The sequence below is a fragment of the Somniosus microcephalus genome, unplaced genomic scaffold (assembly GCF_052327205.1).
Source record: "Somniosus microcephalus isolate GS21.2 unplaced genomic scaffold, FLI_Smic_1.0 unresolved_chr7, whole genome shotgun sequence".
Taxonomy (NCBI): domain Eukaryota; kingdom Metazoa; phylum Chordata; class Chondrichthyes; order Squaliformes; family Somniosidae; genus Somniosus; species Somniosus microcephalus.
Window position 1 is genome coordinate 23,625,604 of NW_028225185.1, and position 22,473 is coordinate 23,648,076.

The following is a 22,473-nucleotide window of genomic DNA, read 5'->3' on the forward strand; positions in this document are numbered from 1 at the left end:
ACCTCTGCAATTCTTACTGCCAGCTCAGTCAGACTCATGTCTCATCTCGAGGTGTTCTAAGTTTACCATATAAAAAACGGTGTGACAGCAGATGTTCCTTACTTTATGTGCTTCTTTACGAAGTGTAAATTAGAACACCTTACCAATGGTGAACCATTGTTTTGTTCCAAAAAGTTCAGCCTGTCTGAACCCTTAACCTTCTGTTTCAATAAGGTTATTTATTCAGGGTCAACAACTACCTTATCTCAATAGCCAGAATGCTTTCATAGCTATTTCATGGTTAGGTTTCTAGATTTCCAAACCCAGTTTGTCATGTTTTAATAAGGCAGAATTCTTTCATAAGATAGTGTATTTTTCTGAATAGGTTATATAGCTTATTCCTTCACACCCCACACAACTATTCATTCCATTTAACCCTGTCTTTTTACCTATTTCAGCTGTGGCTCAGTGGGCAGCGCTTGAGTCACAAGGTTGTGGGTTCAGGTCTCACTCCAGAGATCTGTGCACATAATCCAGGCCGACACTCCCTGTGCCGCACTGTGATAAATGACCAAACAATCTGTTTTAGTGATGCTGGTTGAGGGATAAGTATTGGCCCAGGACACCAGGGAGAATTCCGTTCTGAGGGAGCGCTGCACTGTCGGAGGGGCAGTACTGAGGGAGCGCCGCACTGTCGGAGGGGGCAGTACTGAGGGAGCGCCGCACTGTCGGAGGGGCGGTACTGAGGGAGCGCCGCACTGTCGGAGGGGCGGTACTGAGGGACGCCGCACTGTCGGAGGGGCGGTACTGAGGGAGCGCCGCACTGTCGGAGGGGCAGTACTGAGGGAGTGCCGCACTGTCGGAGGGGCAGTACTGAGGGAGCGCCACACTGTCGGAGGGGCAGTACTGAGGGAGCGCCTCACTGTCGGAGGGGCAGTACTGAGGGAGTGCTGCACTGTCGGAGGGGCGGTACTGAGGGAGCGCCGCACTGTCGGAGGGGCCGTCTTTCAGATGAGGCATTAAACCGAGGCCCCGTCTGCCCTCTCAGGTGGATGTAAAAGATCCCACGGCCACTATTGGAAGAAGAGCAGGGGGAGTTCTCCCCGGTGTCCTGGGCAATATTTATCCCTCAATCAACATCACTAAAATAGATAATCCGGTCATTATCACATTGCTGTTTGTGGGAGCTTGCTGTGCGCAGATTGGCTGCCGCGTTTCCCACATTACAACAGTGACCACGCTTCAAAAAGTACTTCATTGGCTGTAAAGCGCTTTGGGACGTCCTGAGGTTGTGAAAGGTGTGGTAGAAATGCGAGTCTGTCTTTCTTTTCTGGCCTACTGGGTACACTCACCTTTGTACTCCACGACACAGAAATAACAAACAAATAGAGATAATGCCAAACAAACTATTCAACAAACATGCCAAGCTATCCGAGCGATTTTGGAGCGAGTCCCGCTGACCTGGGGGAGCGAAAGAAGGGAGAAAGGAAGGCAACTTGTGCTCTACACAGCAAGGAGGGGGAAGAACAGTGAAGAGCACCGAAGCAGGAGGACAGACTGGATATTAAAAGGGTGTGGGGCTGGTGCAGGAGGTGTGTGTCTACTGCACTAAAAATAACTCTTGCCGTACTAATATTCTCAACTCTGACTGCCAAGTAGGATCAAGTATTGCACGGAGCAGTCCCGCTCAATAGGTTTTTCAGTCGCTTCACAGACTGTGATTTCTGCGGCCTGGATGAGTCCGTTGTTTCACATGTACACGGGGTGCGGGAGGCTGTCGCCACTGCGCCACGAGTTGAAGGGGCTGCCTCCATTTCGGTCCCACGCTCCTGATCTTTGGCCGCCCGGTGCGGAGGGGGGGCAGGCAGGCAAGTGAGTCGGGGAGCCTCCTCGTGGGTCTGCTCCTGGGCCTGGCCAAGGTGGCCGTCTAGGGGCCGAGGTTGGACACGGCCGATGGTCGGGGGGGGGGGTTGCTCGCTCTGGCTGCCTGCTTCCGCGGTTTTGTGCGGGCCCGGGTGAGCCTGGAGAATGACAGGCGGCGTCAACCGGTGCTCAGGGCAAGGGATCAAGCTTCGTACAGACGCTGATAACAACATTCTGATTTAGTTGGGATGGTTCTTACCTTTTATTGGGTCTTGGGTGCCTAGGTTGGGCTTCTTTTAGTGGGATTGGACCTTTTGCTTCTTTCCGGTATTAGTGATGCCCTAAAAGGTCTTGTTTGGTGATCCTGGGGCAATTCCGTGTCCCCCGAGGATCTATCCTTGGCCCCCCTCCTATTTTTCATCAACGTGCTGCCCCTGGGAGGCATCATCCGAAAACAGAGCGTCAGGTTCCACATGTGATGACACCCAGCTCTGCCTCCCCACCACTTCTCTCGACCCCTCCACATTGTCTCTAAACTGTCAGACTGCTTGTCCGACATCCAGTTCTGGATGAGCAGAAATTTTCTCCAATTAAATATTGGGAAGACCGAAGCCATTGTTTCCGGTCCCCGCCACAAGCTGTTCACCAGCCACCGACTCCATCCCTCTCCCTGTTAACTATCTGAGGCTGAACCACACTGTTCGCAACCTTGGTGCCATATTTGACCCTGAAATGAGCTTCCGACCACATATCCGCAGCATTACAAAGACCGCCTATTTCCACCTCCGTAACATCGCCCGTCTCCATCCTGGCCTCAGCTCATCCGCTGCTGAAACCCTCATCCATGCCTTTTTGTTACCATCAGACTTGACTATTCCAACACACTCACAGCCAGCCATCTATCTTCCACCACTTTGGGGTTGAGGAGCGATGGTTGAGAATTGGAGCAAGTTCAGCAAGTGGCTCAATTGGTAGCATGATCGCCTCTCCGCCACAAGGTTGCGGGTTCGAATCCCACTCCATAGACTTGAGCACAAACACTCCAGTGCAGTACTGAGGGAGCGCCGCACTGTCGGAGGGGCAGTACTGAGGGAGCGCCGCACTGTCGGAGGGGCAGTACTGAATGAGCGCCGCACTGTCGGAGGGGCGGTACTGAGGGAGCGCCGCACTGTGGGACGGGCAGTACTGAGGGAGCGCCACACTGTCGGAGGGGCAGTACCGAGGGAGCGCCGCACAGTCGGAGGGGCAGTACCGAGGGAGCGCCGCAGTGTCGGAGGGGCGGTACCGAGGGAGCGCCGCACTGTCGGAGGGGCGGTACCGAGGCAGCGCCGCAGTGTCGGAGGGGCGGTACCGAGGGAGCGCCGCACTGTCGGAGGGGCGGTACCGAGGCAGCGCCGCACTGTCGGAGGGGCGGTACCGAGGGAGCGCCGCACTGTCTGAGGGGCGGTACCGAGGGAGCGCCGCACTGTCGGAGGGGCTGTACCGAGGGAGCGCCGCACTGTCGGAGGGGCGGTACCGAGGGAGCGCCGCACTGTCGGAGGGGCGGTACCGAGGGAGCGCCGCACTGTCGGAGGGGAGGTACCGAGGGAGCGCCGCACTGTCGGAGGGGCGGTACTGAGGGTGGGTCTGGGGTCAGCTACGGGTCAGGGGGCGTCAACACGGAGACCCGGATATCGGGCCTGGGCAGCAGGCGGGGCCAGCTTAAACCCCGCCCCTCTCGGGCCCGGTTGGCCGATCTGCGAAAGAGCGGTCACTGATTGGAGGGAGCGGCTGTCACTCAGCACCGCCCACTTCCTGTAGGCCCGGACAGGGTGTTGGAGCCTGGGACTCGGAGCGGGGCCCGGGGACAGATTCCCGGGCCGAGAGGCTGGGAGAGGAGCCCGGAACACGGCACTGGGGTACAGTACAGGTGGGTACAGGCCTGTCGCTGTATAACACTGGGGTACAGTACTGGTGGGTACAGGTCTGTCACTGTATAACACTGGGGTACAGTACTGGTGGGTACAGGTCTGTCACTGTATAACACTGGGGTACAGTACTGGTGGGTACAGGTCTGTCACTGTATAACACTGGGGTACAGGACTGGTGGGTACAGGCCTGTCGCTGTATAACACTGGGGTACAGTACTGGTGGGTACAGGTCTGTCACTGTATAACACTGGGGTACAGGACTGGTGGGTACAGGTCTGTCACTGTATAACACTGGGGTACAGGACTGGTGGGTACAGGTCTGTCACTGTATAACACTGGGGTACAGTACTGGTGGGTACAGGTCTGTCACTGTATAACACTGGGGTACAGTACAGGTGGGTACAGGCCTGTCACTGTATAACACTGGGGTACAGTACTGGTGGGTACAGGTCTGTCACTGTATAACACTGGGGTACATTACTGGTGGGTACAGGCCTGTCACTGTATAACACTGGGGTACAGTACTGGTGGGTACAGGTCTGTCACTGTATAACACTGGGGTACAGTACTGGTGGGTACAGGCCTGTCACTGTATAACACTGGGGTACAGTACTGGTGGGTACAGGTCTGTCACTGTATAACACTGGGGTACAGTACAGGTGGGTACAGGCCTGTCACTGTATAACACTGGGATACAGTACTGGTGGGTACAGGTCTGTCACTGTATAACACTGGGGTACAGTACTGGTGGGTACAGGTCTGTCACTGTATAACACTGGGGTACAGTACTGGTGGGTACAGGTCTGTCACTGTATAACACTGGGGTACAGTACTGGTGGGTACAGGTCTGTCACTGTATAACACTGGGGTACAGTACTGGTGGGTACAGGTCTGTCGCTGTATAACACTGGGGTACAGTACAGGTGGGTACAGGCCTGTCACTGTATAACACTGGGGTACAGTACTGGTGGGTACAGGTCTGTCACTGTATAACACTGGGGTACAGTACTGGTGGGTACAGGCCTGTCACTGTATAACACTGGGGTACAGTACTGGTGGGTACAGGTCTGTCGCTGTATTACACAGGGGTACAGTACTGGTGGGTACAGGTCTGTCACTGTATAACACTGGGGTACAGTACTGGTGGGTACAGGTCTGTCACTGTATAACACTGGGGTACAGTACTGGTGGGTACAGGTCTGTCGCTGTATCACACTGGGGTACAGTACTGGTGGGTACAGGTCTGTCGCTGTATAACACTGGGGTACAGGACTGGTGGGTACAGGTCTGTCACTGTATAACACTGGGGTACAGTACAGGTGGGTACAGGTCTGTCACTGTATAACACTGGGGTACAGTACAGGTGGGTACAGGTCTGTCACTGTATAACACGGGGTACAGTACTGGTGGGTACAGGTCTGTCACTGTATAACACTGGGCTACAGTACAGGTCTGTCACTGTATAACACTGGGGTACAGTACTGGTGGGTACAGGTCTGTCACTGTATAACACGGGTACAGTACTGGTGGGTACAGGTCTGTCACGGTATAACACTGGGGTACAGTACTGGTGGGTACAGGTCTGTCACTGTATAACACTGGGGTACAGTACTGGTGGGTACAGGTCTGTCGCTGTATAACACTGGGGTACAGTACTGGTGGGTACAGGTCTGTCTCTGTATAACACTGGGGTACAGTACTGGTGGGTACAGGCCTGTCACTATATAACACTGGGGTACAGTACTGGTGGGTACAGGTCTGTCGCTGTATAACACGGGTACAGTACTGGTGGGTACAGGTCTGTCACTGTATAACACTGGGGTACAGTACTGGTGGGTACAGTTCTGTCACTATAACACGGGTACAGTACTGGTGGGTACAGGTCTGTCGCTGTATAACACGGGTACAGTACTGGTGGGTACAGGTCTGTCACTATAACACTGGGGTACAGTACTGGTGGGTACAGGTCTGTCGCTGTATAACACTGGGGTACAGTACTGGTGGGTACAGGTCTGTCACTTATTAACACTGGGGTACAGTACTGGTGGGTACAGGTCTGTCACTGTATAACACTGTTGTACAGTACTGGTGGGTACAGGTCTGTCACTGTATAACACGGGTACAGTACTGGTGGGTACAGGTCTGTCACGGTATAACACTGGGGTACAGTACTGGTGGGTACAGGTCTGTCACTGTATAACACTGGGGTACAGTACTGGTGGGTACAGGTCTGTCACTGTATAACACTGGGGTACAGTACTGGTGGGTACAGGTCTGTCGCTGTATAACACTGGGGTACAGTACTGGTGGGTACAGGTCTGTCGCTGTATCACACTGGGGTACAGTACTGGTGGGTACAGGTCTGTCGCTGTATAACACTGGGGTACAGGACTGGTGGGTACAGGTCTGTCACTGTATAACACTGGGGTACAGTACAGGTGGGTACAGGTCTGTCACTGTATAACACTGGGCTACAGTACTGGTGGGTACAGGTCTGTCACTGTATAACACTGGGCTACAGTACAGGTCTGTCACTGTATAACACTGGGGTACAGTACTGGTGGGTACAGGTCTGTCGCTGTATAACACTGGGGTACAGTACTGGTGGGTACAGGTCTGTCGCTGTATAACACTGGGGTACAGTACAGGTGGGTACAGGTCTGTCACTATAACACGGGGTACAGTACTGGTGGGTACAGGTCTGTCACTGTATAACACTGGGCTACAGTACAGGTCTGTCACTGTATAACACTGGGGTACAGTACTGGTGGGTACAGGTCTGTCACTGTATAACACGGGTACAGTACTGGTGGGTACAGGTCTGTCACGGTATAACACTGGGGTACAGTACTGGTGGGTACAGGTCTGTCACTGTATAACACTGGGGTACAGTACTGGTGGGTACAGGTCTGTCACTGTATAACACTGGGGTACAGTACTGGTGGGTACAGGTCTGTCGCTGTATAACACTGGGGTACAGTACTGGTGGGTACAGGTCTGTCGCTGTATCACACTGGGGTACAGTACTGGTGGGTACAGGTCTGTCGCTGTATAACACTGGGGTACAGGACTGGTGGGTACAGGTCTGTCACTGTATAACACTGGGGTACAGTACAGGTGGGTACAGGTCTGTCACTGTATAACACTGGGCTACAGTACTGGTGGGTACAGGTCTGTCACTGTATAACACTGGGCTACAGTACAGGTCTGTCACTGTATAACACTGGGGTACAGTACTGGTGGGTACAGGTCTGTCGCTGTATAACACTGGGGTACAGTACTGGTGGGTACAGGTCTGTCGCTGTATAACACTGGGGTACAGTACAGGTGGGTACAGGTCTGTCACTGTATAACACGGGGTACAGTACTGGTGGGTACAGGTCTGTCACTGTATAACACTGGGCTACAGTACAGGTCTGTCACTGTATAACACTGGGGTACAGTACTGGTGGGTACAGGTCTGTCACTGTATAACACGGGTACAGTACTGGTGGGTACAGGTCTGTCGCTGTATAACACTGGGGTACAGTACTGGTGGGTACAGGTCTGTCGCTGTATAACACGGGTACAGTACTGGTGGGTACAGGTCTGTCAGTGTATAACACTGGGGTACAGTACTGGTGGGTACAGGTCTGTCACTGTATAACACTGGGGTACAGGACTGGTGGGTACAGGTCTGTCGCTGTATAACACTGGGGTACAGTACTGGTGGGTACAGGTCTGTCGCTGTATAACACTCGGGTACAGTACAGGTGGGTACAGGTCTGTCACTGTGTAACACTGGGGTACAGTACTGGTGGGTACAGGTCTGTCACTGTATAACACTGGGCTACAGTACAGGTCTGTCACTGTATAACACTGGGGTACAGTACTGGTGGGTACAGGTCTGTCGCTGTATAACACTGGGGTACAGTACTGGTGGGTACAGGTCTGTCGCTGTATAACACTGGGGTACAGGACTGGTGGGTACAGGTCTGTCAGTGTATAACACTGGGGTACAGTACAGGTGGGTACAGGTCTCTCACTGTATTACACTGGGGTACAGTACTGGTGGGTACAGGTCTGTCACTGTATAACACTGGGCTACAGTACAGGTGGGTACAGGTCTGTCACTGTATAACACTGGGGTACATTACTGGTGGGTACAGGTCTGTCGCTGTATAACAGTGGGGTACAGTACTGGTGGGTACAGGTCTGTCACTGTATAACACGGGTACAGTACTGGTGGGTACAGGTCTGTCACTGTATAACACGGGTACAGTACTGGTGGGTACAGGTCTGTCGCTGTAACACTGGGGTACAGTACTGGTGGGTACAGGTCTGTCGCTGTATAACACTGCGGTACAGTACTGGTGGGTACAGGTCTGACACGGTATAACACGGGTACAGTACTGGTGGGTACAGGTCTGTCACTGTATAACACGGGTACAGTACTGGTGGGTACAGGTCTGTCACTATGACACTGGAGGTACAGTACTGGTGGGTACAGGTCTGTCACGGTATAACACTGGGGTACAGTACTGGTGGGTACAGGTCTGTCACTGTATAACACTGGGGTACAGTACTGGTGGGTACAGGTCTGTCGCTGTATAACACTGGGGTACAGTACTGGTGGGTACAAGTCTGTCGCTGTATAACAATGGGGTACAGTACTGGTGGGTACAGGTCTGTCCCTGTATAACACTGGGGTACAGTAATGGCGGGTACAGGTCTGTCACTGTATAACACTGGAGTACCGTACTGGTGTGTACAGGTCTGTCCCTGTATAACACTGGGGTACAGTACTGGTGGGTACAGGTCTGTCTCTGTATAACACTGGGGTACAGTACTGGCGGGTACAAGTCTGTCACTGTATAACACTGGGGTACAGTACTGGTGGGGACAGGTCTGTCGCTGTATAACACTGGGGTACAGTAATGGCGGGTACAGGTCTGTCACTGTATAACACTGGAGTACCGTACTGGTGGGTACGGGTCTGTCGCTGTATAACACGGGTACAGTACTGGTGGGTACAGGTCTGTCCCTGTATAACACTGGGGTACAGTAATGGCGGGTACAGGTCTGTCACTGTATAACACTGGAGTACCGTACTGGTGGGTACAGGTCTGTCCCTGTATAACACTGGGGTACAGTACAGGTGGGTACAGGTCTGTCTCTGTATAACACTGGGGTACAGCACTGGTGGGTACAGGTCTGTCACTGTATAACACTGGAGTACCGTACTGGTGGGTACAGGTCTGTCTCTGTATAACACTGGAGTACCGTACTGGTGGGTACAGGTCTGTCCCTGTATAACACTGGGGTACAGTACAGGTGGGTACAGGTCTGTCTCTGTATAACACTGGGGTACAGTACTGGTGGGTACAGGTCTCTCACGGTGTAACACTGGGGTACAGGACTGGTGGGTACAGGTCTGTCGCTGTATAACACTGGGGCACAGTACTGGTGGGTACAGGTCTGTCGCTGTATAACACTGGGGTACAGTACTGGTGGGTACAGGTCTGTCGCTGTATAACACTGGGGTACAGGACTGGTGGGTACATGTCTGTCACTGTATAACACTGGGGTACAGTACAGGTGGGTACAGGTCTGTCACTGTATAACACTGGGCTACAGGACTGGTGGGTACAGGTCTGTCACTGTATAACACTGGGGTACAGTACTGGTGGGTACAGGTCTGTCTCTGTATAACTCTGGGGTACAGTACTGGTGGGTACAGGTCTGTCACTGTATAACACTGGGGTACAGTACTGGTGGGTACAGGTCTGTCACGGTATAACACTGGGGGACAGTACTGGTGGGTACAGGTCTGTCACTGTATAACACTGGGGTACAGTACTGGTGGGTAAAGGTCTGTCGCTGTATAACACTGGGGTACAGTACTGGTGGGTACAGGTCTGTCGCTGTATAACACTGGGGTACAGTACTGGTGGGTACAGGTCTGTCGCTGTATAACACTGGGGTACAGTACTGGTGGGTACATGTCTGTCGCTGTATAACACTGGGGTACAGGACTGGTGGGTACAGGACTGTCACTATAACACTGGGGTACAGTACAGGTGGGTACAGGTCTGTCACTGTATAACACTGGGGTACAGGTCTGTCACTGTAAAGCACTGGGGTACAGGACTGGTGGGTACAGGTCTGTCAGTGTATAACACTGGGGTACAGTACTGGTGGGTACAGGTCTGTCACTGTATAACACTGGGGTACAGGACTGGTGGGTACAGGTCTGTCGCTGTATAACACTGGGGTACAGTACTGGTGGGTACAGGTCTGTCACTGTATAACACTGGGGTACAGTACTGGTGGGGACAGGTCTGTCGCTGTATAACACTGGGGTACAGTACTGGTGGGTACAGGTCTGTCGCTGTATAACACTGGGGTACAGTACTGGTGGGTACATGTCTGTCGCTGTATAACACTGGGGTACAGGACTGGTGGGTACAGGACTGTCACTGTATAACACTGGGGTACAGTACAGGTGGGTACAGGTCTGTCACTGTATAACACTGGGGTACAGTACTGGTGGGTACAGGTCTGTCGCTGTATAACACTGGCTTACAGTACTGGTGGGTACAGGTCTGTCGCTGTATAACACTGGGGTACAGGACTGGTGGGTGCAGGTCTGTCACTGTATAACACTGGGGTACAGTACAGGTGGGTACAGGTCTGTCACTGTATTACACTGGGGTACAGTACTGGTGGGTACAGGTCTGTCACTGTATAACACTGGGCTACAGTACAGGTGGGTACAGGTCTGTCACTGTATAACACTGGGGTACATTACTGGTGGGTACAGGTTTGTCGCTGTATAACAGTGGGGTACAGTACTGGTGGGTGCAGGTCTGTCACTGTATAACACGGGTACAGTACTGGTGGGTACAGGTCTGTCACTGTATAACACTGGGGTACAGTACTGGTGGGTACAGGTCTGTCACTGTATAACACTTGGGTACAGTACTGGTGGGTACAGGTCTGTCACTGTATAACACTGGGGTACAGTACTGGTGGGTGCAGGTCTGTCACTGTATAACACGGGTACAGTACTGGTGGGTACAGGTCTGTCGCTGTATAACACGGGTACAGTACTGGTGGGTACAGGTCTGTCGCTGTATAACACGGGTACAGTACTGGTGGGTACATGTCTGTCGCTGTATAACACGGGTACAGGACTGGTGGGTACAGGACTGTCACTGTAACACTGGGGTACAGTACTGGTGGGTACAGGTCTGTCACTGTATAACACTGGGCTACAGTACAGGTCTGTCACTGTATAACACTGGGGTACAGTACTGGTGGGTACAAGTCTGTCACTGTATAACACTGGGGTACAGTACTGGTGGGTACAGGTCTGTCGCTGTATAACAGTGTGGTACAGTACTGGTGGGTACAGGTCTGTCACTATAACACGGGTACAGTACTGGTGGGTACAGGTCTGTCACTGTATAACACGGGTACAGTACTGGTGGGTACAGGTCTGTCGCTGTAACACTGGGGTACAGTACTGGTGGGTACAGGTCTGTCGCTGTATAACACTGGGGTGCAGTACTGGTGGGTACAGGTCTGACACGGTATAACACGGGTACAGTACTGGTGGGTACAGGTCTGACACTGTATAACACGGGTACAGTACTGGTGGGTACAGGTCTGTCACTATGACACTGGAGGTACAGTACTGGTGGGTACAGGTCTGTCACGGTTTAACACTGGGGTACAGTACTGGTGGGTACAGGTCTGTCGCTGTATAACACGGGTACAGTACTGGTGGGTACAAGTCTGTCACTGTATAACAATGGGGTACAGTACTGGCGGGTACAGGTCTGTCCCTGTATAACACTGGGGTACAGTACTGGCGGGTACAGGTCTGTCACTGTATAACACTGGGGTACAGTACTGGCGGGTACAGGTCTGTCACTGTATAACACTGGAGTACCGTACTGGTGGGTACAGGTCTGTCCCTGTATAACACTGGGGTACAGTACTGGTGGGTACAGGTCTGTCACTGTATAACACTGGGGTACAGTACTGGTGGGTACAGGTCTGTCACGGTGTAACACTGGGGTACAGGACTGGTGGGTACAGGTCTGTCGCTGTATAACACTGGGGCACAGTACTGGTGGGTACAGGTCTGTCGCTGTATAACACTGGGGTACTGTACTGGTGGGGACAGGTCTGTCGCTGTATAACACGGGTACAGGACTGGTGGGTACAGGTCTGTCACTGTACAACACTGGGGTACAGTACTGGTGGGTACAGGTCTGTCTCTGTATAACTCTGGGGTACAGTACTAGTGGGTACAGGTCTGTCACTGTATAACACTGGGGTACAGTACTGGTGGGTACAGGTCTGTCACGGTATAACACTGGGGTACAGTACTGGTGGGTACAGGTCTGACACTATAACACTGGGGTACAGTACTGGTGGGTAAAGGTCTGTCGCTGTATAACACTGGGGTACAGTACTGGTGGGTACAGGTCTGTCGCTGTATAACACTGGGGTACAGTACTGGTGGGTACGGGTCTGTCGCTGTATAACACTGGGGTACAGTACTGGTGGGTACATGTCTGTCGCTGTATAACACTGGGGTACAGGACTGGTGGGTACAGGACTGTCACTGTATAACACTGGGGTACAGTACAGGTGGGTACAGGTCTGTCACTGTACAACACTGGGGTACAGTACTGGTGGGTACAGGTCTGTCACTGTAAAGCACTGGGGTACAGGACTGGTGGGTACAGGTCTGTCAGTGTATAACACTGGGGTACAGTACTGGTGGGTACAGGTCTGTCACTATAACACTGGGGTACAGGACTGGTGGGTACAGGTCTGTCGCTGTATAACACTGGGGTACAGTACTGGTGGGTACAGGTCTGTCGCTGTATAACACTGGGGTACAGTACTGGTGGGTACAGGTCTGTCACTGCATAACCCTGGGGTACAGTACTGGTGGGTACAGGTCTGTCGCTGTATAACACTGGGGTACAGTACTGGTGGGTACAGGTCTGTCGCTGTATAACACTGGGGTACAGTACTGGTGGGTACAGGTCTGTCACTGTGTAACACTGGGGTACAGTACTGGTGGGTACAGGTCTGTCGCTGTATAACACTGGGGTACAGTACTGGTGGGTACAGGTCTGTCGCTGTATAACACTGGGGTACAGTACTGGTGGGTACATGTCTGTCACTGTATAACACTGGGCTACAGTACAGGTCTGTCACTGTATAACACTGGGGTACAGTACTGGTGGGTACAGGTCTGTCACTGTATAACACTGGGGTACAGTACTGGTGGGTACAGGTCTGTCGCTGTATAACACTGGGTTACAGTACTGGTGGGTACAGGTCTGTCGCTGTATAACACTGGGGTACAGGACTGGTGGGTACAGGTCTGTCACTGTATAACACTGGGGTACAGTACAGGTGGGTACAGGTCTGTCACTGTATTACACTGGGGTACAGTACTGGTGGGTACAGGTCTGTCACTGTATAACACTGGGCTACAGTACAGGTGGGTCACTGTATAACACTGGGGTACATTACTGGTGGGTACAGGTCTGTCGCTGTATAACAGTGGGGTACAGTACTGGTGGGTACAGGTCTGTCACTGTATAACACGGTTACAGTACTGGTGGGTACAGGTCTGTCACTGTATAACACTGGGGTACAGTACTGTTGGGTACAGCTCTGTCGCTGTATAACACTGGGGTACAGTACTGGTGGGTACAGGTCTGTCGCTGTATAACACGGGTACAGTACTGGTGGGTACAGGTCTGTCACTGTATAACGGGTACAGTACTGGTGGGTACAGGTCTGTCACTGTATAACACGGGTACAGTACTGGTGGGTACAGGTCTGTCACTGTATGACACTGGAGGTACAGTACTGGTGGGTACAGGTCTGTCACGGTATAACACTGGGGTACAGTACTGGTGGGTACAGGTCTGTCGCTGTATAACACTGGGGTACAGTACTGGTGGGTACAAGTCTGTCGCTGTATAACAATGGGGTACAGTACTGGCGGGTACAGGTCTGTCCCTGTATAACACTGGTGTACAGTACTGGCGGGTACAGGTCTGTCACTGTATAACACTGGGGTACAGTACTGGCGGGTACAGGTCTGTCACTGTAAAGCACTGGGGTACAGGACTGGTGGGTACAGGTCTGTCACTGTATAACACTGGGGTACAGTACTGGTGGGTACAGGTCTGTCACGGTGTAACACTGGGGTACGGGACTGGTGGGTACAGGTCTGTCGCTGTATAACACTGGGGCACAGTACTGGTGGGTACAGGTCTGTCACTGTATAACACTGGGCTACAGCACTGGTGGGTACAGGTCTGTCACTGTATAACACTGGGGTACAGTACTGGTGGGTACAGGTCTGTCTCTGTATAACTCTGGGGTACAGTACTGGTGGGTACAGGTCTGTCACTGTATAACACTGGGGTACAGTACTGGTGGGTACAGGTCTGTCACGGTATAACACTGGGGTACAGTACTGGTGGGTACAGGTCTGTCACTGTATAACACTGGGGTACAGTACTGGTGGGTAAAGGTCTGTCGCTGTATAACACTGGGGTACAGTACTGGTGGGTACAGGTCTGTCGCTGTATAACACTGGGGTACAGTACTGGTGGGTACAGGTCTGTCGCTGTATAACACTGGGGTACAGGACTGGTGGGTACAGGTCTGTCACTGCATAACACTGGGGTACAGTACAGGTGGGTACAGGTCTGTCACTGGATAACACGGGTACAGTACTGGTGGGTACAGGTCTGTCACTGTATAACACTGGGCGACAGTACAGGTCTGTCACTGTATAACGGGTACAGTGCTGGTGGGTACAGGTCTGTCACTGTATAAGACGGGTACAGTACTGCTGGGTACAGGTCTGTCGCTGTATAACACTGGGGTACAGTACTGGTGGGTACAACTCTGTCTCTGTATAACATTGGGGTACAGGACTGGTGGGTACAGGTCTGTCACTATAACACTGGGGTACAGTACTGGTGGGTACAGGTCTGTCGCTGTATAACACGGGTACAGTACTGGTGGGTACAGGTCTGGCATTGTATAACACGGGTACAGTAGTGGTGGGTACAGGTCTGTCACTGTATAGCACTGGGGTACAGTACTGGCGGGTACAGGTCTGTCACGGTATAACACGGGTACAGTACTGGTGGGTACAGGTCTGTCACTGTATAACACTGGGGTACAGTACTGGTGGGTACAGGTCTGTCGCTGTATAACACGGGTACAGTACTGGTGGGTACAGGTCTGTCACGGTATAACACGGGTACAGTACTGGTGGGTACAGGTCTGTCACTGTATAACACTGGGGTACAGGACTGGTGGGTACAGGTCTGTCTCTGTATAACACTGGGGTACAGTACTGGTGGGTACAGGTCTGTCGCTGTATAACACGGGTACAGTACTGGTGGGTACAGGTCTGTCACGGTATAACACTGGGGTACAGTACTGGTGGGTACAGGTCTGTCACTGTATAACACGGGTACAGTACTGGTGGGTACAGGTCTGTCGCTGTATAACACTGGGGTACAGTACAGGTGCGTACAGGTCTGTCACTGTATAACACGGGTACAGTACTGGTGGGTACAGGTCTGTCACTGTATAACACTGGGCTACAGTACAGGTGGGTACAGGTCTGTCACTGTATAACACTGGTACAGTACTGGTGGGCACAGGTCTGTCACTGTATAACACGGGTACAGTACTGGTGGGTACAGGTCTGTCACTGTATCACACTGGGGTACATTACTGGTGGGTACAGGTCTGTCGCTGTATAACACTGGGGTACAGTACTGGTGGGTACAGGTCTGTCGCTGTATAACACTGGGGTACAGTACTGGGGTACAGGTCTGTCACGGTATAACACTGGGGTACAGTACTGGTGGGTACAGGTCTGTCACTGTATAACACTGGGGTACAGTACTGGTGGGTACTGGTCTGTCACGGTATAACACTGGGGTACAGTACTGGTGGGTACAGGTCTGTCACTGTATAACGGGTACAGTACTGGTGGGTACAGTTCTGTCACTGTATGACACTGGAGGTACAGTACTGGTGGGTACAGGTCTGTCACGGTATAACACTGGGGTACAGTACTGGTGGGTACAGGTCTGTCACTGTATAACACTGGGGTACAGTACTGGTGGGTATAAGTCTGTCGCTGTATAACACGGGTACAGTCCTGGTGGGTACAAGTCTGTCGCTGTATAACACTGGGGGACAGTACTGGCGGGTACAGGTCTGTCCCTGTATAACACTGGGGTACCGTACTGGTGGGTACAGGCCTGTCCCTGTATAACACTGGGGTACAGTACTGGTGGGTACAGGTCTGTCACTGTAAAGCTCTGCGGTACAGGACTGGTGGGTACAGGTCTGTCAGTGTATAACACTGGGGTACAGTACTGGTGGGTACAGGTCTGTCACTGTATAACACTGGGGTACAGGACTGGTGGGTACAGGTCTATCGCTGTATAACACTGGGGTACTGTACTGGTGGGTACAGGTCTGTCGCTGTATAACACTGGGGTACAGTACTGGTGGGTACAGGTCTGTCGCTGTATAACACTGGGGTACAGTACTGGTGAGCACAGGTCTGTCACTGTATAACACTGGGGCACAGTACTGGTGGGTACAGGTCTGTCACTGTATAACACTGGGGTACAGTACTGGTGGGTACAGGTCTGTCACTGTATAACACTGGGGTACAGTACTGGTGGGTACAGGCCTGTCGCTGTATAACACTGGGGTACAGGACTGGTGGGTACAGGTCTGTCACTGTGTCACACTGGGGTACAGTACTGGTGGGTACAGGTCTGTCACTGTATAACACGGGTACAGTACTGGTGGGTACAGGTCTGTCGCTGTATAACACTGGGGTACAGGACTGGTGGGTACAGGTCTGTCACTGTATAACACTGGGGTACAGTACTGGTGGGTACAGTTCTGTCACTGTATAACACGGGTACAGTACTGGTGGGTACAGGTCTGTCGCTGTATAACACTGGGGCACAGTACTGGTGGGTACAGGTCTGTCACTGTATAACACTGGGTACAGTACTGGTGGGTACAGGTCTGTCGCTGTATAACACTGGGGTACAGTACTGGTGGGTACAGGTCTGTCACTGTATAACACTGGGGTACAGTACTGGTGGGTACAGGTCTGTCACGGTATAACACTGGGGTCCAGTACTGGTGGGTACAGGTCTGTCACTGTATAACACTGGGGTACAGGTCTGTCGCTGTATAACACTGGGGTACAGTACTGGTGGGTACAAGTCTGTCACGGTATAACACGGGTACAGTACTGGTGGGTACAGGTCTGTCACTGTATAACGGGTACAGTACTGGTGGGTACAGGTCTGTCACAGTATAACACTGGGGTACAGTACTGGTGGGTACAGGTCTGTCACTGTATAACACTGGGGTACAGTACTGGTGGGTAAAGGTCTGTCGCTGTACAACACTGGGGTACAGTACTGGTGGGTACAGGTCTGTCGCTGTATAACACTGGGGTACAGGACTGGTGGGTACAGGACTGTCACTGTATAACACTGGGGTACAGTACAGGTGGGTACAGGTCTGTCACTGTATAACACGGGTACAGTACTGGTGGGTACAGGTCTGTCACTGTAAAGCACTGGGGTACAGGACTGGTGGGTACAGGTCTGTCAGTGTATAACACTGGGGTACAGTACTGGTGGGTACAGGTCTGTCACTATAACACTGGGGTACAGGACTGGTGGGTACAGGTCTGTCGCTGTATAACACTGGGGTACAGTACTGGTGGGTACAGGTCTGTCGCTGTATAACACTGGGGTACAGTACTGGTGGGTACAGGTCTGTCACTGCATAACCCTGGGGTACAGTACTGGTGGGTACAGGTCTGTCGCTGTATAACACTGGGGTACAGTACTGGTGGGTACAGGTCTGTCGCTGTATAACACTGGGGTACAGTACTGGTGGGTACAGGTCTGTCACTGTCTAACACTGGGGTACAGTACTGGTGGGTACAGGTCTGTCGCTGTATAACACTGGGGTACAGTACTGGTGGGTACAGGTCTGTCGCTGTATAACACTGGGGTACAGTACTGGTGGGTACATGTCTGTCGCTGTATAACACTGGGGTACAGGACTGGTGGGTACAGGACTGTCACTGTATAACACTGGGGTACAGTACAGGTGGGTACAGGTCTGTCACTGTATAAAACTGGGGTACAGTACTGGTGGGTACAGGTCTGTCACTGTATAACACTGGGCTACAGTACAGGTCTGTCACTGTATAACACTGGGGTACAGTACTGGTGGGTACAGGTCTGTCACTGTATAACACTGGGGTACAGTACTGGTGGGTAAGGTCTGTCGCTGTATAACACTGGGTTACAGTACTGGTGGGTACAGGTCTGTCGCTGTATAACACTGGGGTACAGGACTGGTGGGTACAGGTCTGTCACTGTATAACACTGGGGTACAGTACAGGTGGGTACAGGTCTGTCACTGTATTACACTGGGGTACAGTACTGGTGGGTACAGGTCTGTCACTGTATAACACTGGGCTACAGTACAGGTGGGTCACTGTATAACACTGGGGTACATTACTGGTGGGTACAGGTCTGTCGCTGTATAACAGTGGGGTACAGTACTGGTGGGTACAGGTCTGTCACTATAACACGGTTACAGTACTGGTGGGTACAGGTCTGTCACTGTATAACACTGGGGTACAGTACTGTTGGGTACAGCTCTGTCGCTGTATAACACTGGGGTACAGTACTGGTGGGTACAGGTCTGTCGCTGTATAACACGGGTACAGTACTGGTGGGTACAGGTCTGTCACTGTATAACGGGTACAGTACTGGTGGGTACAGGTCTGTCACTGTATAACACGGGTACAGTACTGGTGGGTACAGGTCTGTCACTGTATGACACTGGAGGTACAGTACTGGTGGGTACAGGTCTGTCACGGTATAACACTGGGGTACAGTACTGGTGGGTACAGGTCTGTCGCTGTATAACACTGGGGTACAGTACTGGTGGGTACAAGTCTGTCGCTGTATAACACTGGGGTACAGTACTGGTGGGTACAGGTCTGTCGCTGTATAACACTGGGGTACAGTACTGGTGGGTACATGTCTGTCGCTGTATAACACTGGGGTACAGGACTGGTGGGTACAGGACTGTCACTGTATAACACTGGGGTACAGTACAGGTGGGTACAGGTCTGTCACTGTATAAAACTGGGGTACAGTACTGGTGGGTACAGGTCTGTCACTGTATAACACTGGGCTACAGTACAGGTCTGTCACTGTATAACACTGGGGTACAGTACTGGTGGGTACAGGTCTGTCACTGTATAACACTGGGGTACAGTACTGGTGGGTAAGGTCTGTCGCTGTATAACACTGGGTTACAGTACTGGTGGGTACAGGTCTGTCGCTGTATAACACTGGGGTACAGGACTGGTGGGTACAGGTCTGTCACTGTATAACACTGGGGTACAGTACAGGTGGGTACAGGTCTGTCACTGTATTACACTGGGGTACAGTACTGGTGGGTACAGGTCTGTCACTGTATAACACTGGGCTACAGTACAGGTGGGTCACTGTATAACACTGGGGTACATTACTGGTGGGTACAGGTCTGTCGCTGTATAACAGTGGGGTACAGTACTGGTGGGTACAGGTCTGTCACTATAACACGGTTACAGTACTGGTGGGTACAGGTCTGTCACTGTATAACACTGGGGTACAGTACTGTTGGGTACAGCTCTGTCGCTGTATAACACTGGGGTACAGTACTGGTGGGTACAGGTCTGTCGCTGTATAACACGGGTACAGTACTGGTGGGTACAGGTCTGTCACTGTATAACGGGTACAGTACTGGTGGGTACAGGTCTGTCACTGTATAACACGGGTACAGTACTGGTGGGTACAGGTCTGTCACTGTATGACACTGGAGGTACAGTACTGGTGGGTACAGGTCTGTCACGGTATAACACTGGGGTACAGTACTGGTGGGTACAGGTCTGTCGCTGTATAACACTGGGGTACAGTACTGGTGGGTACAAGTCTGTCGCTGTATAACAATGGGGTACAGTACTGGCGGGTACAGGTCTGTCCCTGTATAACACTGGTGTACAGTACTGGCGGGTACAGGTCTGTCACTGTATAACACTGGGGTACAGTACTGGCGGGTACAGGTCTGTCACTGTATAACACTGGAGTACCGTACTGGTGGGTACAGGTCTGTCCCTGTATAACACTGGGGTACAGTACTGGTGGGTACAGGTCTGTCACTGTAAAGCACTGGGGTACAGGACTGGTGGGTACAGGTCTGTCACTGTATAACACTGGGGTACAGTACTGGTGGGTACAGGTCTGTCACGGTGTAACACTGGGGTACGGGACTGGTGGGTACAGGTCTGTCGCTGTATAACACTGGGGCACAGTACTGGTGGGTACAGGTCTGTCGCTGTATAACACTGGGGTACAGTACTGGTGGGTACAGGTCTGTCGCTGTATAACACTGGGGTACAGGACTGGTGGGTACAGGTCTGTCACTGTATAACACTGGGGTACAGTACAGGTGGGTACAGGTCTGTCACTGTATAACACTGGGCTACAGCACTGGTGGGTACAGGTCTGTCACTGTATAACACTGGGGTACAGTACTGGTGGGTACAGGTCTGTCTCTGTATAACTCTGGGGTACAGTACTGGTGGGTACAGGTCTGTCACTGTATAACACTGGGGTACAGTACTGGTGGGTACAGGTCTGTCACGGTATAACACTGGGGTACAGTACTGGTGGGTACAGGTCTGTCACTGTATAACACTGGGGTACAGTACTGGTGGGTAAAGGTCTGTCGCTGTATAACACTGGGGTACAGTACTGGTGGGTACAGGTCTGTCGCTGTATAACACTGGGGTACAGTACTGGTGGGTACAGGTCTGTCGCTGTATAACACTGGGGTACAGGACTGGTGGGTACAGGTCTGTCACTGCATAACACTGGGGTACAGTACAGGTGGGTACAGGTCTGTCACTGGATAACACGGGTACAGTACTGGTGGGTACAGGTCTGTCACTGTATAGCACTGGGGTACAGTACTGGCGGGTACAGGTCTGTCACGGTATAACACGGGTACAGTACTGGTGGGTACAGGTCTGTCACTGTATAACACTGGGGTACAGTACTGGTGGGTACAGGTCTGTCGCTGTATAACACGGGTACAGTACTGGTGGGTACAGGTCTGTCACGGTATAACACGGGTACAGTACTGGTGGGTACAGGTCTGTCACTGTATAACACTGGGGTACAGGACTGGTGGGTACAGGTCTGTCTCTGTATAACACTGGGGTACAGTACTGGTGGGTACAGGTCTGTCGCTGTATAACACGGGTACAGTACTGGTGGGTACAGGTCTGTCACGGTATAACACTGGGGTACAGTACTGGTGGGTACAGGTCTGTCACTGTATAACACGGGTACAGTACTGGTGGGTACAGGTCTGTCGCTGTATAACACTGGGGTACAGTACAGGTGCGTACAGGTCTGTCACTGTATAACACGGGTACAGTACTGGTGGGTACAGGTCTGTCACTGTATAACACTGGGCTACAGTACAGGTGGGTACAGGTCTGTCACTGTATAACACTGGTACAGTACTGGTGGGCACAGGTCTGTCACTGTATAACACGGGTACAGTACTGGTGGGTACAGGTCTGTCACTGTATCACACTGGGGTACATTACTGGTGGGTACAGGTCTGTCGCTGTATAACACTGGGGTACAGTACTGGTGGGTACAGGTCTGTCGCTGTATAACACTGGGGTACAGTACTGGGGTACAGGTCTGTCACGGTATAACACTGGGGTACAGTACTGGTGGGTACAGGTCTGTCACTGTATAACACTGGGGTACAGTACTGGTGGGTACTGGTCTGTCACGGTATAACACTGGGGTACAGTACTGGTGGGTACAGGTCTGTCACTGTATAACGGGTACAGTACTGGTGGGTACAGTTCTGTCACTGTATGACACTGGAGGTACAGTACTGGTGGGTACAGGTCTGTCACGGTATAACACTGGGGTACAGTACTGGTGGGTACAGGTCTGTCACTGTATAACACTGGGGTACAGTACTGGTGGGTATAAGTCTGTCGCTGTATAACACGGGTACAGTCCTGGTGGGTACAAGTCTGTCGCTGTATAACACTGGGGGACAGTACTGGCGGGTACAGGTCTGTCCCTGTATAACACTGGGGTACCGTACTGGTGGGTACAGGCCTGTCCCTGTATAACACTGGGGTACAGTACTGGTGGGTACAGGTCTGTCACTGTAAAGCTCTGCGGTACAGGACTGGTGGGTACAGGTCTGTCAGTGTATAACACTGGGGTACAGTACTGGTGGGTACAGGTCTGTCACTGTATAACACTGGGGTACAGGACTGGTGGGTACAGGTCTATCGCTGTATAACACTGGGGTACTGTACTGGTGGGTACAGGTCTGTCGCTGTATAACACTGGGGTACAGTACTGGTGGGTACAGGTCTGTCGCTGTATAACACTGGGGTACAGTACTGGTGAGCACAGGTCTGTCACTGTATAACACTGGGGCACAGTACTGGTGGGTACAGGTCTGTCACTGTATAACACTGGGGTACAGTACTGGTGGGTACAGGTCTGTCACTGTA

At 52.2% G+C, this 22,473-nt stretch overlaps 1 protein-coding gene across 4 annotated transcripts in view; it reads left to right on the forward strand.

The window, feature by feature from the left end:
- Positions 1–3,640: 3,640 nt before the first annotated feature.
- LOC147086630 (solute carrier family 25 member 44-like) overlaps positions 3,641–22,473 on the forward strand; it is a 146,961-nt gene continuing 128,128 nt past the window's right edge. For 3 of the 4 annotated variants that reach the window (XM_085978767.1, XM_085978769.1, XM_085978770.1), the window contains exon 1: positions 3,641–3,751. The gene's annotated coding sequence lies outside the window, so the exon portion shown is untranslated. The remainder of the gene's footprint in view (positions 3,752–22,473) is intronic. The other variant, XM_085978768.1, reaches the window with a different exon arrangement.